The sequence below is a fragment of the Dendrobates tinctorius genome, unplaced genomic scaffold (genome assembly GCF_039654945.1).
Source record: "Dendrobates tinctorius isolate UK_male_01 unplaced genomic scaffold, ASM3965494v1 ptg000085l, whole genome shotgun sequence".
Classification (NCBI taxonomy): Eukaryota; Metazoa; Chordata; class Amphibia; order Anura; family Dendrobatidae; genus Dendrobates; species Dendrobates tinctorius.
In genome coordinates this window covers 2,950,240-2,966,864 of record NW_027361753.1, presented here as the reverse complement: position 1 = coordinate 2,966,864, position 16,625 = coordinate 2,950,240, and the positions used below count along the sequence as shown (strand labels likewise).

Genomic DNA, 16,625 nt, shown 5'->3' with positions numbered 1-16,625 from the left:
GGAGAAAACACGGAAATTTTACTTCTTTTTTTACATCCAGATGCAGTGCTGAGCGATGACATCGGTAATGTGACCACTCAGTGTGGCCGCCGAAACACACTGACAGTGGAATGTGAATCCGGCTGCTGTGTGGAGTGGTGAGGTCAATAAGGTTACCTCAGTTCATCGACTATGACAATCTCACTGACCTCAGCCCTCTCTTTGATTTTTTTAAAGGTAAATAATGGGTAAAAGATGGTCGGTGTTCTGTCTCTGCACAGCAGGAATCTCGAGCCTTGCCATCTGCGGTCTCCCATCCCTCTCCATCCGCAGTGGAGCCTGCTCAGCAAAGACATCATTCTCAGCGTCATCCTCAGTCTGCTGCTGTTGGCTTGGTTACTGCAGCCAGCAACGAGCAGCTCCTCGGACTGTCCTTTCAGTCCACTGAGCATGCCCGTGAGAAGTCCTCTCATTGGAGGTCTGGGGTCACATGCTCAGGTCTTATTGCTGCTCCCATTGGACCACTAGAAAGGTCCCGGAAGGACGCTGCTATAAAACAGTCGTGTGGCCGCTCTGCCATGCGCTAGTATAGACAGTTATGGATAGTGATGTGTGTGATGATGGATGCTTGTGAACCGGTGAATGACTCATTATGAAACCCTTTTCCTCTGATACGTATGTTGGTAGGGTTTAGAGTCTGAGTCAGCGCTGAGCGGTGGCACTGCATAGCGCCGCAGTGCCTCCAACATCTCTGGCACATTAAGTCAGAGCGTGTCATCTGCACGAGACACCTCTGTAACACATACGCCACAGCGTCCGTCTCAGCGGTGCCATGCGCAGTTACTGCGCTTTCCAGCGCTAAGCTTAGGCTGGTTAGTGGCATCCGCCAGGGCAACGCTGTACACACGCAGTGCGGTAACACAACTGTCAGCTGCACCCTGTAACTGTTAACAGGGCACAACGTTTCTCTAGGGTTAATCCCTGGCACCGCAAGAGCGGTTCCCTAAGCCGTAATCTGTGAGGTAACAGGCTTCCGCGTCTCTTTCTGCGGCTCTGTGCTGTAACAGAGTTCGCTCCTGTGCACACCGGGTCAGCGGTTACTCCGCCGGTGTTCAGTTATAGTGGGGCGCCCCACCAGGGCCTAGCGGGGTACTTGGTACCGGGCCTGTTGATCTCAATGGGAGACCCGGTCCATGGCCCTGGGGCTCCATGGCAAAAAGGGGATGAATGAACAATGAAATAAAGTTTATGAATGGTTCATGACGCCACCAGTGGTGTTCGGCAAGTGAGGTGTTAGGCCGACGCTGCATGCAGAACCTCTGGGACTGGTTGTGGGTTGCAGCCAAGATGGTGAAGCTCCCCACAGGTGGAGCGGTTGTCCCAGGGCAGTGTAGATGTAGCAATGGAGGAGAGGCACAGGCGGTGTAGAGGCCGGTGGTGCCCAGATGTAGTAGTGCGGGGTGTAGTGATGCGGGAATAAGTGGAGGACACCAGGGCATGTAGTTCCAAAGCTTTCCTCACAGTCTGCAGTTCACACAGATGCCTGCCTCCATGCTGTGTTCTCCGGGTCCTGGGCTCAGTCAACCTCCAGCCAAGATAGGATGCTCCCTTCCAACACTCTGCCAACATGTGCCTTTCTGAACGTCTCCTCTATAGCGCCTTTAAGTGAAGTACTCCCAGTACTGAGTTACACTGGAGTGCCTCCTGACAGATGTTCCCAAGAACTCTACTTGTACGGCAGACAGCTGTAGCCTGCTTCGGGGACTCCTTACTCCTGAGTCCCGGCTCACTATCCAAGTTGCTGTTGTGCCCCCAAGTCTTAGATAGGAGTAGTGCATTTAAAGCCCACTACTCCACCGGTGTCTGCTGCAGGACCATCAGTATCCATACAACCTCGAGGACCGGGCCCCGGCCTTGCGCTTAGAACTTCTAGGCAGGGTTCTTCCTCTAACCCACGTCCTCTGTGTTCCCTTTTACTCCTTTGTTCCATACTAATCCCTCTCTCTCATAGAAGGTCAGGTTTTAGTCTAATGTCTTTCTCCTTTCCTTTCCTGTGCCAGCTGGCTCAGATCACTGAGGCAGCTGCAGCACTGCTTCCTCCATCCCTCTTCCAGGGATCCTCACTCCTCTCTGAGTGACTCTCTCTCTCCCTCACCGACTGACTGACTGAACCTTCCCGCTCTTTATGTATTCTAAACTCCACCCGCCTCCGAGCACGTTTCGTGTTCCAAGCAGGGAACCACCAAAGGTGCTCTGCTACTCTGTAAGCAAGGAGCCGCAATGTGGCTTTGCTACACTACTTTGTGGTGAGGGGTGCAGGTGTTGGAGCGTGGTCAGGAGCCTCCAACTTTCCTGGATGGTGGGGTACCACACCTCAGGAGGAGGTGCAGTACCTCTGTGGCGACTGAAGCCTCAGGGGCACCACAATAGCGTCCACCTTTACCGAGCAGCAGTTTTCCATCTATGAATGGTGGACTCCAGGTTGCGATCACACTTTATTATATTTTATACTAGCTGAAGAGCCCGGCGCTGCCCGGGCATAGTAACTAACTACGGTTAGTTATAACAAATTATAATGATATCTATTGTGGTGTAGTAACTACTGAGTCCGCTAGGGGGCGCTGTGTATGTGGCGCCCCTGAGACTCAGTCGCCACAGAGGTACTGCACCTTCTCCTAAAGTGTAGTGCCCCACCATCCAGGTAAGGTGGGAACTCCTTTACACACTCCAACACCTGCATCCCACACAACAGGGTACTTCAGCACAACCACATAGTGGCTCCATGCTCAGAGGGTAGCAGAGCACCTTTGGTGGTTCCCTGCTTGGAACACTGGATGTGCTGGGAGGTGGGTGGAGTTAGATATATATAGAGTGGGAAAGTTCAGTTCAGTGGAGTCTGGGAGTTCAGTCTGGGAAGTCAGTCAGGAGAGTCTGAGGACAGATCAGTCTGATGGGAGGAGAGAGAAGGAAGAGATCCCTGGAAGAGGGATGGAGGAAGGAGTGCTGCAGCTGCCTCAGTGGTCTGAGCCAGCTGGCACAGGGAAAGGAAGAGAAGGAGAAAGAAGTAGAACTGTAATCTAAGCTTCCATAAGTGAGAGAAAGACAAGTACGGAACGAAGGAGAGAGAACAGAGAGGATGTGGGTTAGAAGAGGAACCCTGCCTATAGGTTCTCAGCGCAAGGCCGGGGCCCGGTCCCCGAGGTTGTATGGACACTTATGGTTCTGCAGCACACACCGGTGGAGTAGTTGGCTGTAAATGCACTACTCCCAACTAAGACTTGAGGCACAACAGCAACACGGATAGAGAGCCGGGAGTGAGGCATCCCCGAAGCAGGCTATAGCTGTCTGCCGTGCAAGTAGAGTTCTAGGAACATCTGTCAGGAGGCATTCCAGGGTAACTAAGTACTGGAGTGCTTCACACCACAAGGCGCTATAGAGGAGACATTCAGGAAGGCACATGTTGGCGGAGTGTGGAAGGGAGCATTCCATCTTGCCCTCAGGTTGGCGGAGTCTCTGCCCCGGAGGACACGGTACAGAAGCAGGCAGCTGCGTGCACTACAAACTGTGAGTAAAGCTTTGGAACTACAGGCCTTGGTGTCCTCCGTTTATTCTCGCGCTAACACAACCAGCACTGCTACATCTGCTTACCAGCATCCACACTGCCTACGCCTCTCCTCCAACATAACATATACACTGCCCTGGGACTACAGCTCCACCTGTGGGGAGCTGCACCATCTTTGCTGCACCATATCATCAGTCCCAGCGGATCTGCATGCTGCGTCGGCTTAACATCCCACTTGCCGAACACCACAGGTGGCGTCACGAACTATTCCATTAACTACATTAAAACCACCACTGGTTTGGGCACCCAGGGCCACGGACCGGGTCACCGCCACCGCAGCACGTCCCCCTGACACCGGCCCGGTACCGAGTGCCCCGCAGCCCTGGGAGGGCGACCCATGTGGATGTCCCAGGAGAAAGGATGAATGGCAGAATACGGAATGGCTGTTATGTATCCCAAAGTGGGTGGCTTTGGGATGGAGACTTATGTGTTGTTCAGCAATGATATTGCTGAGGTGTTGCTTCAATGTATAAGAGAGAAGTCTCCAGGTAACTAGAGAGATGGGCTAGCCTGGTTACCTACAAACCCACCCAGGGGTGTGTTTAAGAGTGTCATAATAAAGTATGTGTGGCTGTGTGTAATAGGACCTTTAGTGAGGTCATAGCCATGTGATCACCTGTGGGTGTGGTTATGGACCATATAAGGTACCTGATGTCCGGTCACATGAGAGAGAATGCTGGGACCCGATTGGTCCAGTGTGGAAGGTCCCACTGAGATGGAGATTCCTGGCTAACAGCCTGTGAAGTGGCTGTGGTGAATGGTTGCACGTGTCTGAGAGTTCCCAGGGGAGGGAATGAACGTCTGCAGTAAGCTGAAGCAGCCATGGGGAAACCCGGATGTGGGTGAGATAAGTGAGGCTAAGAGAGCCTGTATGCTGGACATAGTACAACCTGTGTGAACACAGGGTTTACAGAGTAAAACTCTGCCATGGACGCTCTGCTGTTTATGTGAAGTTTTGTTGCTGCTGTGGGTTTATGATGTTGAATAAACTGCATGGACTATGCTTGCTTTATGGAAAATCTGTGCCGGATCTGATTTTGTGGCTGCTGATTGAGTATCCCCTACCCGAATAACAGCGCTACCTCACACTATATACAGTAAAGACCAAAAGTTTGGACACACCTTCTCATTCAAAGACTTTTGTTTATTTTCATGACTATGAGAATTGTAGATTCACTTTGAAGGCATGAAAACTATGAATTAACATGTGAAACAACTGAAAATATGTCTTATATTCTAGGTTCTTCAAAGTAGCCACCTTTTGCTTTGATTACTGCTTTGCACACTCTTGGCATTCTCTTGATGAACTTCAAGAGGTAGTCACCGGAAATGGTTTTCACTTCACAGGTGTGCCCTGTCAGGTTTAATAAGTAGGATTTTTTGCCTAATAAATGGGGTTGGGACCATCAGTTGTGTTGTGCAGAAGTCTGGTGGATACACAGCTGATAGTCCTACTGAATAGACTGTTAGAATTTGTATTATGGCAAGAAAAAAGCAGCTAAGTAAAGAAAAACGAGTGGCCATCATTACTTTAAGAGATGAAGGTCAGTCAGTCTGAAAAGTTTGAAAGTGTCTCCAAGTGCAGTGGCAAAAAACCATCAAGCGCTACAAAGAAACTGGCTCACATGAGGACCGCCCCAGGAAAGGAAGACCAAAAGTCACCTCTTCTGCGGAGGATAAGTTCATCCTAGTCACCAGCCTCAGAAATCGCAGGTTAGCAGCAGCTCAGATTAGAGACCAGATCAATGCCACACAGAGTTCTAGCAGCAGACACATCTCTACAACAACTGTTAAGAGGAGACTTTGTGCAGCAGGCCTTCATGGTAAAATAGCTGCTAGGAACCCACTGCTAAGGACAGGCAACAAGCAGAAGAGACTTGTTTGGGCTAAAGAACACAAGGAATGGACATTAGACCAGTGGAAATCTGTGCTTTGGTCTGATAAGTCCAAATTTGAGATCTTTGGTTCCAACCACTGTGTCTGTGCGATGCAGAAAAGGTGAACGGATGGACTCTACATGCCTGGTTCCCACCGTGAAGCATGGAGGAGGTGATGTGATGGTGTGCTTTGCTGGTGACACTGTTGGGGATTTATTCAAAATTGAAGGCATACTGAACCAGCATGGCTACCACAGCATCTTGCAGCGGCATGCTATTCCATCCGGTTTGCGTTTAGTTGGACCATCATTTATTTTTCAACAGGACAATGACCCCAAACACACCTCCAGGCTGTGTAAGGGCTATTTCACCCAGAAGGAGAGTGATGGGGTGCTACGCCAGATGACCTGGCCTCCACAGTCACCAGACCTGAACCCAATCGAGATGGTTTGGGGTGAGCTGGACTGCAAAGTGAAGGCAAAAGGGCCAACAAGTGCTAAGCATCTCTGGAAACTCCTTTAAGACCGTTGGAAGACCCTTTTTGGTGACTACCTCTTGAAGCTCATCAAGAGAATGCCAAGAGTGTGCAAAGCAGTAATCAAAGCAAAAGGCGGCTACTTTGAAGAACCTAGAATATAAGACATATTTTCAGTTGCTTCACAAGTTTTTGTTAATTATATAATTCCACATGTGTTAATTCATAGTTTTGATGCCTTCAGAGTGAATCTACAATTTTCATAGTCATGAAAATAAAGAAAACTCTTTGAATGAGAAGGTGTGTCCAAACTTTTAGTCTGTACTGTATATATAAAGCTGAGTGTATAGCCCCGCCCACTCTGCATAGCCACATTCACTATAATATCCCACATCATCCCGTCAGCCAGAGCTACCAGACTACTACCCCTAATATCCCACATCATCCCGTCAGCCAGAGCCACCAGACTACTACCCCTAATATTCCACATCATTGCGTCAGAGCTACAGGACTACTAACCCCTAATATCCCACATCATTCCATCAGTCAGAGCCACCGGACTACTACCCCTAATATCCCACATCGTCCCGTCAGCCAGAGCCACCGGACTACTACCTGTTGTGAACTCATTTTCTGGTCTACCAGTTGTGAGTTCTCCTTCCAGGCTCCCTCTGGTGGTAACAGGAGGTAGTGAGGTTGATTTAATTAGTAGAGATCTGCCACCTGATGATGAGGATAACGATTGGATCTCTGGAATCTCAGACTGGATTTAAGACAGCCGACGCCCTATTCTGGTGCTGGTGATTCCTTCGAGTGCTGAGTGGAAAGGTCCTAACTTCCATACAGGGGATTCCTTTAAGAGAGGCCTGGCATCAGAACCAGAGTGCTGAGTGGATTTGTCCTGACTTCCATACCAATGATCCCTTTAATATGCAAATAAAGTCCATGGGGCCTCATTTAAGAGTCTCAAACACGGGACTAGCCAGATCTTCCTCCAGGGAAGGACCCAGCCAAGGGGTGTCTCCTTTCGGAAACCACCATTACCACCATATTAAGTGGTTCTTTAAGTCAATATCCAGCTCTTTAAGAGTTTACAGATATGACAAGGGGAATACCAAGGCCAGGTATCCATCCACAGATAGCTGTTTCAGGGTGTTGCCCCTCATCAGTGTGGAGTAGGATTCTGGCTAGGCGGGAGCAATGCTTGTAGACCAACATCATGAAACAATCACTGACCTCAGAGAGTCCAGTCAAAGAAAACACTGCGGCAGCCGGCAAATGCGCTCAATCAGTGAAATCCTAGGTGCTATGCTCCCTGGGAAATACGAATATGCAAATAAAGTCTGTGGAGCCTCATTTAAGAGTCTCAAACACAGGACTAGCCAGATCTTCATCCAGGAGACTGGGGTCAGAATCAGAGCGCTGAGGGATTTACACTAACTTCTATACCGGGGATCCCTTTAAGAGGGGCCTGGGATCAGAACCAGAGCACTTAGTGGAGTTGCCCTAACTTCCATACCAATGATCCCTTTAAGAGATCCTGGGGTCAGAACCACAGCGCTGAGTGGAACGGTCCTAACTTCCATACCGGGGATCCCTTTAAGAGAGGCCTGGGGTGAGAACCACAGCGCTGAGGGATTTGCCCTAACTTCCATAGTGGAGATCTCTTTAAGAAAGCCTGGGATCAGAACCAGAGCGCTGGATGGATTTGTCCTGACTTTCATACCAATGATCCCTTTAAGAGAGCCTGGGGTCAGTACCAGAGCATTTGAAGGCAATTTCCCTGACTTCCATACCGAGGATCCCTTTAAGAGAGGCATGAGGTCAGAACCAAAGCACTGGATGGATTTGCCCTGCCTTCCATACCAGAGATCCCTTTAAGAAAGGCCTGGGGTCAGTACCAAAACGCTGAGTGGATTTGCCCTAACTTGCATACCAATGATCCACGGGAGGGGGGGATTCATTTCTGTCATGTGCTCTCTGCTCCTTTCTGGGAGTCAGACAATGGCTGGGAGCTTATGTTCCCAGGGATGCTAGATTTCTCCCACCATGTCACTGTCTGCTGAGGTGTTGTCAAGTGGGAAAACTTGCTCATAGCAAGCAATCACAGCTCAGCTTTTAACCAGCTCTGGTGAAATGAGAGATGCTTAGTGATTGTTTGCACGGAAAACTGTTGATCATAGCAACCAATCACAGCTTAGCTTCTTTTGAACAGCTCTGGTGAAATGAAAGATGATTCATGATTGGCGATACACACACACATACATACATTCATTTTTATATATATAGATTTAGTGCAATCCGCAACCCTAAGGCTATGTGCACTCGGAGATTTTTGGCTCTGCGGTTTTGCCTGCGGTTTTGCCCTGCGGTTTTCCACCTCATAATGGATGAGGTGTGAAACTGCAGCATTTCTGCACTAAAGAATTGACATGCTGCGGATTGTAAACCGCAGAAAAATCCGCAGCATGTGCACTGCGTTTTTTTATTTCCATAGGAAATAAAGGTACTGTACAACGCAACAGAATCTGCTGCGGACCCGCAGCTGCAGAAACGCTGTGGATCCACAGCCGAATCCGCACCATGTGCACATAGCCTATAGGCGGGGAGTGTTTTGTACAATGTGTGTTTATCACTTTTCACTACAGGGTTAGTAATGAGGATCTCTGATAGACACCTTTCCATTACTAACCCCTGGGCTTGATGTCAGCAGACATTACAAAGCTGACATCAACCCCAAAACCATTACCCTGCTTGCCAACGCACCAGGAAAGCGCAAAGAGCCGAAGATAAGCACCAGAATTTGTGCATCTAAAGGATGCACCATTTCTGGGGAAGCTGAGGGATGGTGTTATTAGTCTGGGAGGTGGATAGTATCCATGACAGCTTCCTAGCCTTTAAATATCAGCCTGTCTGCTTAGCCTTTGCTGGTTATTCAAAATAGGTGGGAGCCTACATCATTTTTTTGGAGGGTCCCCCTTTTTTACAACCAGTAAAGGCTACACAGACAGCAATGAGCTGATATTAATAGCCTGTAAGGCTTTTTTGTTTTTTTGCCCCCTTCCCAGAATAATAACACCAGCCTCCAGCTGGTCTTCAGCAGGTTATTAAAAATAAGGAGGACCCAATGCCATTTTTTTCTTTATTAGCTAAATCCATGTACAGTAGCTACGCACACTGCACTAATTATATATCTCACTGACATATTTCTTACTATGCACAGGTGCTGGCTGGTGAATACTCAGCGAGATCAGTTGTATGATGATGAGAGCAGCAGTCATCAGCTGACACATGACCTGCGGTAACCGTTTCACTGCCGGTCACAGCTGCTGGCTCACATGCTGTCCTTTGTGTGACAGCGCAGGAACCACGATACCCAGTGACTGTAACTGGCCGTGATTTCAGTAAGGTTACCACCGGTCAGAGCCAATGTTTCCCACGCTGTCAGATTTTCACTAACGCAGAGAAAGTACAGGAGAAGGCAAATTGCGGAAATGCAACATTTGTTTTTAATGTTACGTCCTTCTCCCAGTGCCTGAGTCTTCTTTACTCCTACACGCCTCCATGAGAGACGTACTGGCCTGGGCATCTGTACCTCTAATGCACGGTTTGTATTGTGCTGGATCTGTATAAATAATGTGAGGTCTATATAAAGGGTCTTGAGTTTGTATAAACGAAGAGGCCTGGTCAGGGATGTGCGCAACTACTGTTACCAGGGGCATAACTACCGCGCTAGTAGTGGTCGCAGTTGTGTCAGGGCCCGATCGCGAGTTTGCACTTTGAAGGTGAGCTGTGTAGTGGGTGTGTCAGGGGAGTGGCAGTCTCATTGGCTGTGCAGCTCCGTGCTTTCATTGGCTGCCATGCTGCAATTGGCCTGACGCGATGCCAGTTCTGTGCGCACAGGACCTGTGATGAGGTCACAGGAGGGGAGGAGTCAGGGGTCACATGATCAGGGGGTGTGTGTGCAGGATTCTGTTGTGCTGGTTGTCATGGTGCTGGATGAGGGGAAGTTTATTTGTGGGGTCAGGAGGGGTTTAGAGTGTGGATATAGCGGAGCCGTATGTGTACAAGGTCTAATATACAGTACTTTCTCTACACTTCCCTCATTACACTATCTAACTGCTTTATTTTATATTTTTTTGCTACTTCCTCTTTGATGACACTTTGCTTGAGAATCCCTAAGCGTCATCAGGGGCAGAAGCTGTGGTCACTTCTGGAGCCTCTGCCCCTCACTGAAGCGTAGTGTCATCAGTGATATCTGTTTCAGTGGGTGGGCTAGTACCTGTGCTACTCAACATACATCAGTTGTCCAGGGGGTTGACCAGATGACCCAGGAGGTCCCTTCCAACTCTTCCATTCTATGATTCCAATCCGACAGATGCTCAGTAGATTTCTGTCAATGTAAACTGTTCTTCCCAGCGCACAGTGACAATGCGCTTTTTCATCAGCTCTGATCAGAAGTGACAAGCTGGCTTTAGAGCGCACTGTCATTGTACAGTGTCAGTAAAGGATGAGCGAGCAGAGGCCAGCGCCCCCCCTGCAAATGACGTCGCTTGCGGGGGCGGGACTGGTCTCTGATTGCTCACTTTCCCCTTACAATGTGGACTGACTGTGCACTCTGCTGTTAGCTCATCACTTCTGATCAGAACTGGCGAGAGAGAAATGTTCTTTTTTTGGCTGTTTTTTTCTAATATTTGGAGGCCTTTAAAATCATAGAGTCGATCCCACCTTCAAAACAGAGGTTGAGCTATATGGTGCAGAATGATATTACAATGGATAACGGATCATTTTGTGTTACAGTACAGTGGTGAAAAAACAGGATTTTTGGGTTGCTTACCGTAAAATCTGTTTCTCGGAGCCTACATTGGGGGACACAGAGACCATGGGTGTATGCTGCTGCCACTAGGAGGCTGACACTATGCACAAAAAAAGTTTATCTCCTCCTCCGCAGTATATACCGCACCAACCGGCAGGAATTTCCTCAGTTAGTGAGAAAGCAGTAGGAGAAGTAACAGAATAGATTGAAACAGAACAGACAACTTAACTGTACGTAACCAACAACATAAGAACAGGAGTTGTAGAACATGGGAGGGTGCTGTGTCCCCCAATGAAGGCTCCGAGAAACAGATTTTACGGTAAGCAACCCAAAATCCTGTTTTCTCGTTCGCCTTATTGGGGGACACAGAGACCATGGGACGTCCCAAAGCAGTCCCTGGGGTGGGAAACAAACTTCCATCAGGCCAGTGGACTCACCACCGCTGCTTGCAGGATCCTTCTACCTAGGCTGGCCTCCGCCGAAGTGTAGGTGTGGACCTTGTAGAATGTCACAAACGTGTGAACAGATGACCAGGTTGCAGCTTTGCAAAGTTGCAGCACGTAAGCTCTGTGGCGCACCGCCCAGGAGGCACCCACTGCCCAGGTAGAGTGAGCTCTAATTCCCGGAGAGGCCACTCGATGCTTGATCCGGTAGGCCTCCAAAATTGCCGACCTGATCCAGCGAGCAATAGTAGCTTTGGAGGCCTGCTGACCTTTCCGCGCCCCATCTGGAATGACGAAAAGAGAGTCTGACTTCCTCAAACGAGTCGTTCTAGCTAGGTAGACCTTCTTTGCCCTGACCAAGTCCAGCTTGTTCAAGGAGCGCTCCGGAGAGTGAGTTGGACCCGGACAAGAGGACGGGAGAACAATATCCTCATTCAGGTGGAAAGTGGACACCACCTTAGGAAGGAAAGAAGGCGGAGTCCGTAGAACTACCTTGTCCTGGTGGAGCACCAAGAAAGGGGAACGACAAGAAATGGCCGCCAATTCCGACACGCACCGGAAGGAGGTGACGGCTACTAGGAAGGCTACTTTCCATGAAAGGAGATATAGGGAAACTTCCCTGAGAGGTTCAAAGGGAGGACCTTGCAGAACCTCGAGAACCAGATTAAGATCCAATGGATGTACTGGTGCACGGTAGGAGGAGCCGCATGAGCCACTCCCTGAACGAAGGTCTTGACCTGAGGACGGGAGGCCAATGTCTTCTGGAACAAAATGGATAGCGCCGAGACTTGACCTTTTAAAGAGCTGAGGGCAAGGCCCGCATCAAGGCCTGACTGAAGAAACGCCAGGACAGAAGGGGGTGAAAATTACATGGGCGGAATGTTATTGGCCTCACACCAAGTGAAATAGGCTTCCTGGCCCGCATCATCGTATGAATAACCCGATCAGAAAAACCTAATCGTTTCAAAACCTTGGTCTCAATAGTCACACCGTCAAATTGAGCGGCCGTGAATTGAGGCGGCAAATCGGGCCCTGAAACAGCAGCTCTGCCCTGTCTGGAAGCTTCCAGGAGACGTCCGCGAGAAGGTTGACGATGTCCGCGAACCAAGACCTTCTGGGCCAATTCGGGGCGATGAGGATGACTGGACTTCCTTCTGCTTTGATTTTCTTCAACAGCTTGGGAAGAAGGGGAAGGGGAGGGAACAGGAAGGGGAGCTCGAACTAAGACCAAGGAATGGTCAGAGCGTCGGCGACCATGGCGAGAGGATCTCGAGCCCTGGATACAAACTGTGGGACTTTCCTGTTAAGGCGAGACGCCAGCAGGTCAACGTCCGGAGTTCCCCAACGACGGCAAAGCTGATGAAATACATCCGGATGTAAGGACCACTCTCCCGCCGCGGGACCCCCGCGGCTGAGAAAATCGGCGGCCCAGTTGTCCATGCAGGGAATGTGCACCGCGGATATTGTTGGAACTGAAACCTCTGCCACGTGAAGAATTTTGGACACTTCCGCTAGGGCTGAGGCACTCCGTGTCCCCCCCTGGTGGTTGATATCTGCCACCACTGTGGCAGTCTGTCTGAATACGGATTGGCAGGCCCCTGAGAAGTCTCTCCCAGTGAACGAGAGACAGATCGCCCGTATCTCGACGACGTTGATCGGCAGAGCTGTCTCTAGTCGACCACCGACCCTGAACAGTGTGATTGCGAAATACTGCCCCCCCAGCCGAGGAGGCTGGCATCCGTTGTCACAATCTGCCAGTGAATGAGAAGGAATGATCGTCCTAGGGCAATGAGAGGTGACGTCCGCCACCAAATGAGGGACTGCCTGACCTGGTATGAAAGGCGAATTGGACGATCCAGGGAAGGAACAGACCTGTTCCACCGAGACAGGATGGCCTGTTGGAGGGGTCTGGAGTGAAATTGAGCAAAGGGAATCGCTTCTGTCGACGCCACCATCCTTCCTAGAACTTTCATGGTTGTCTGGAGAAATGAAAGTCGTGTGGTCTGCAGTGATCGTACATCTCGCTGCAGAGAAACTATTCTCTCCTCTGGCAGAAAACCCCTCGGTCGACGAGTGTCGAACAATAGGCCCAGAAACACCAGGCGTTGTGCCGCACCAAGGCAGGACTTCTTTTTGTTGACGAGCCACCCAAAATTGGACAGGGTGTCGAGGACGATGGTAAGATTTTGGCGAGCCTGGTGAAAAGACGGAGCTTTGATCAGAATGTCGTTGAGGTACGGAAAAAGAACGAGACCTCTGATCCTCAACAAGGCCATCAACGCCACCATGATCTTTGTAAAAACTCTGGGTGCGGTGGCGAGACCGAACGGCAGTGCAACGAGCTGGTAGTGGTCCTGGTGAATCGCCAAACGCAGGAATCTCTGATGCCCGGGAAGGATGGGAACATGTAGATAGGCATCTTGAATGTCTATTGAACACAAGAACTCCTGCGCCTCCATGGAAGCGATTACCGACCGAAGAGACTCCATCCTGAAATGACGCAATCGGACCCTCTTGTTCAGTAACTTGAGATCCAGGATGGGACGAACTGCACCATCTTTTTTTGGCACTACAAACAGGTTTGAATAAAACCCTGTGAAACGTTCTGATTCGGGAGCGGGTAAAATCACCCCGAAACTGAGGAGAGAGGTGATGGATGCAAAGAAACCCGGACTAAGGCAGGGTCTTTTGGAGGGACTTGAAGAAACGATCCCGGGGACAAGAAACAAACTATCTTGTATCCTGGGGATACAACTGCCCTGACCCAAGCGTCCTCTACTGAGGCAAGCCAGACGTCTCTGTAGAAAAGGAGTCGACCGCCCAGTTGGGAAGGACCCTCGGGACTTCCTTGATAGTCATGCTAATGTGGACCGACCAGATCTGGACCTGGAGGATCTGCCCTGGGATGAGTGAGATCGCCAGGAGGGAGTGGGTCTGAAGGAGACCTTCTTTCTATCCTGGCGTGCCTGCGGCCTCTGTTGGTAGACCAAAAGGGCCGAAACTGATGCCTTAGCGGAGGCCTACGAGGCTTGGACTGAGGGAGGAGGGAACTTGTGCCTCCAGTGGTGTCCCTAATAATCTGGTCCAGCTGGGATCCAAAGAGACGCGCTCCCTGAAAAGGCAGATTGGTAAGGGACTTTTTGGAGACAAATCCGCCTGCCAAGCCTTGAGCCAAATTGAACGCCGGATTGTCATCACGTTGCTGGATGCCTGAGCCGCGCAAGACGCGGCATCCAAGGAGGCAGAGAGCAGATAATCCCCTGCATGGGAGATCTGGTTAGCCAGTTCGTCCAATTGCTCCGGTTGGGCTTTATCTAGGATGCCCTTGCGGAGATTCTCTGCCCAAGTAGCTATGGCCTTTGCTACCCAAGATGAAGCGAAGGCTGGGCTTAGCGCCGCCGCAGCCGCTTCGAATACTGACTTTGCTAGGGATTCTATAATTCTGTCATTAGAATCCTTTAGCGACGCCACACCTGAAATCGGGAGTACCGTGTTGTTAAGATAGTCTGGACACGGGAGCGTCTACAGAGGGGGGAGCCGACCAGTTGTCGGTGAGCTCTTTTGAAAATGGATAGAGCACGCCGAGGCGCTTCCCTCTTTGAAAGCGTCTGGTTGGATTTTCTCTCTCCCTGGTAAGGATCTTGCCAAACTCAGAGTGGGAGGCGAAGACTCTGGAAGGTGTTTCTGCCCGTCTGAACGAAACCTCCTGATCTGAGAGTTTCGCAGGGGAGTCTGTATTTCGAAGGTGTGGTTAATCGCAGCAATGAGGTTCTGTACCGTAACCTTCATGTCCGCGTCCTGGTCCGAATCCAGCTCTAAAATCTCTTTGGATGACGCGTCCGAGAGCGCTTCACCTGACTCGGGTGAGGAGGCACGGGAAGGTGACTGCTGGGAAGGACTATGTGGAGAGACCAGGTCAGGAGAGGATTCCGGCCGGAGATCCTGCCTGGGTCTTTTGCGGCTTCTGCTGGCTGGCTCAGATGGAACCCCTTGCGACCTGCTGGACCCTGCAGAAGTGTCCAGGGGCAACTTATCAAGAACGGCCACTAGGGACTGAGACACCCTGGTGAGGTCCGCCGGTGATTGTGATAGAGAAGAGGCCTAGCCAGGAATGGGGGGGTTCACACTCACGTGGCGCAATAGATGGTTCCTGGATGGCATCGGGCTGAATGAGATTACTGCAGTCGAAGCCGAGGGGAGTGGGAAAGTTCTCTGTGCTGGCGGACGGGCACATTCCGGTTTGGGGTTAGACATAATGAAAGAAAAGAAGAGAGAACCCCGAGGAGATGCCGGAAGGTTGAGGGAAAGAAGGCAGAGGAGGGTGTCAGTCTGCAGTTGCAGAGCTGCTCACAGTCCGGTGGCCCGAAAGGCGATGTGCCCAGCTCGTCTGAGATGCAGGGCCGCAGTAGAGGATAACGAGGAACCCCTTTCCGCTGCCCGGTGTCATCAAAGGCGTCCGGCTGACAGGCTGCAAAGATGGCGGCAGCCTGAGGTAAAAAGAGCGCGCGGTTCAGGAGAGAAGAAGAAGGGCGGAGCTAGCCGCCTGACCCGAAGAGAAGACCGCCCGCTGCCCAGCTAGACTAGGAGGGTGGGTGGTCCTAGAACGGATGGGAGAGCAGGGTGGGTGGTCCTAGAACGGGCGGGAGAGCAGCCCGCCTATAACAGAGGGCGGGGGGCGTGGCCGCGACGGCCGAGCAGGCCCGAAATGAAGCCGGGGACTAAATTAATATCGGCGGCCGCCTGTCTGCGCGGGGTGGCGCGGAAGTCCTGCAGCGCTGCTACGGCTAACCAAGAAGAAACCGCCGCCCGAAAAAAGCCCTCAGGATACGCCCGCAAAAGAATGAGGGCGGCGCAGGGGGGGGACAAGGCCCGCACCACACCGCAGCCGGGGCCTGGCATGTGGCGCAACAGAAAGTGCGGCGGCTGCCGGGAGACGCAGGCAGCTGAGGACCCTGCGGCACTGCCCTGTGCCGCTCCGAAGAATCCTCCAGTGGTGTCTTCAATAAAGGTACCTTGTAAATCCAACGCTGTCTGAGTCTATTTTCCCCCGTGTCCGCGCCTCGTCCGACCGACAGGCTCTGGTAGGCGAGTGGGTGGGAGGCGGGGGGCAAGGACCATCTGTATAGCTGGCACGCACCTGTGCAAAGCTCCTGGTCCTGCTGCGGAGAGCTATGAGGATATGGGGTGGCAGTACACGCCGTACTCATAGTCTCTGTGTGACTGATCACACTGTATCCCTCCGGAACCTGAAAGGGAACAACGCACACCGAGGTAGATATGGGTCTAATAAAAGACCCGTGTCCACCTCCTACTGACACTAAGCTAAACTGAGGAAATTCCTGCCGGTTGGTGGGGTGTATACTGCGGAGGAGGAGCTAACCTTTTTTTGTGCATAGTGTCAGCCTCCTAGTGG

The 16,625-nt window shown here is 51.0% G+C and overlaps 1 long non-coding RNA gene across 1 annotated transcript in view; it reads left to right on the top strand.

Moving 5' to 3' along the window:
* The window catches only part of LOC141097546 (uncharacterized), a 37,070-nt gene that overhangs the window by 7,927 nt on the left and 12,518 nt on the right, over positions 1-16,625 (top strand). The gene's annotated exons all lie outside the window — the stretch shown is intronic.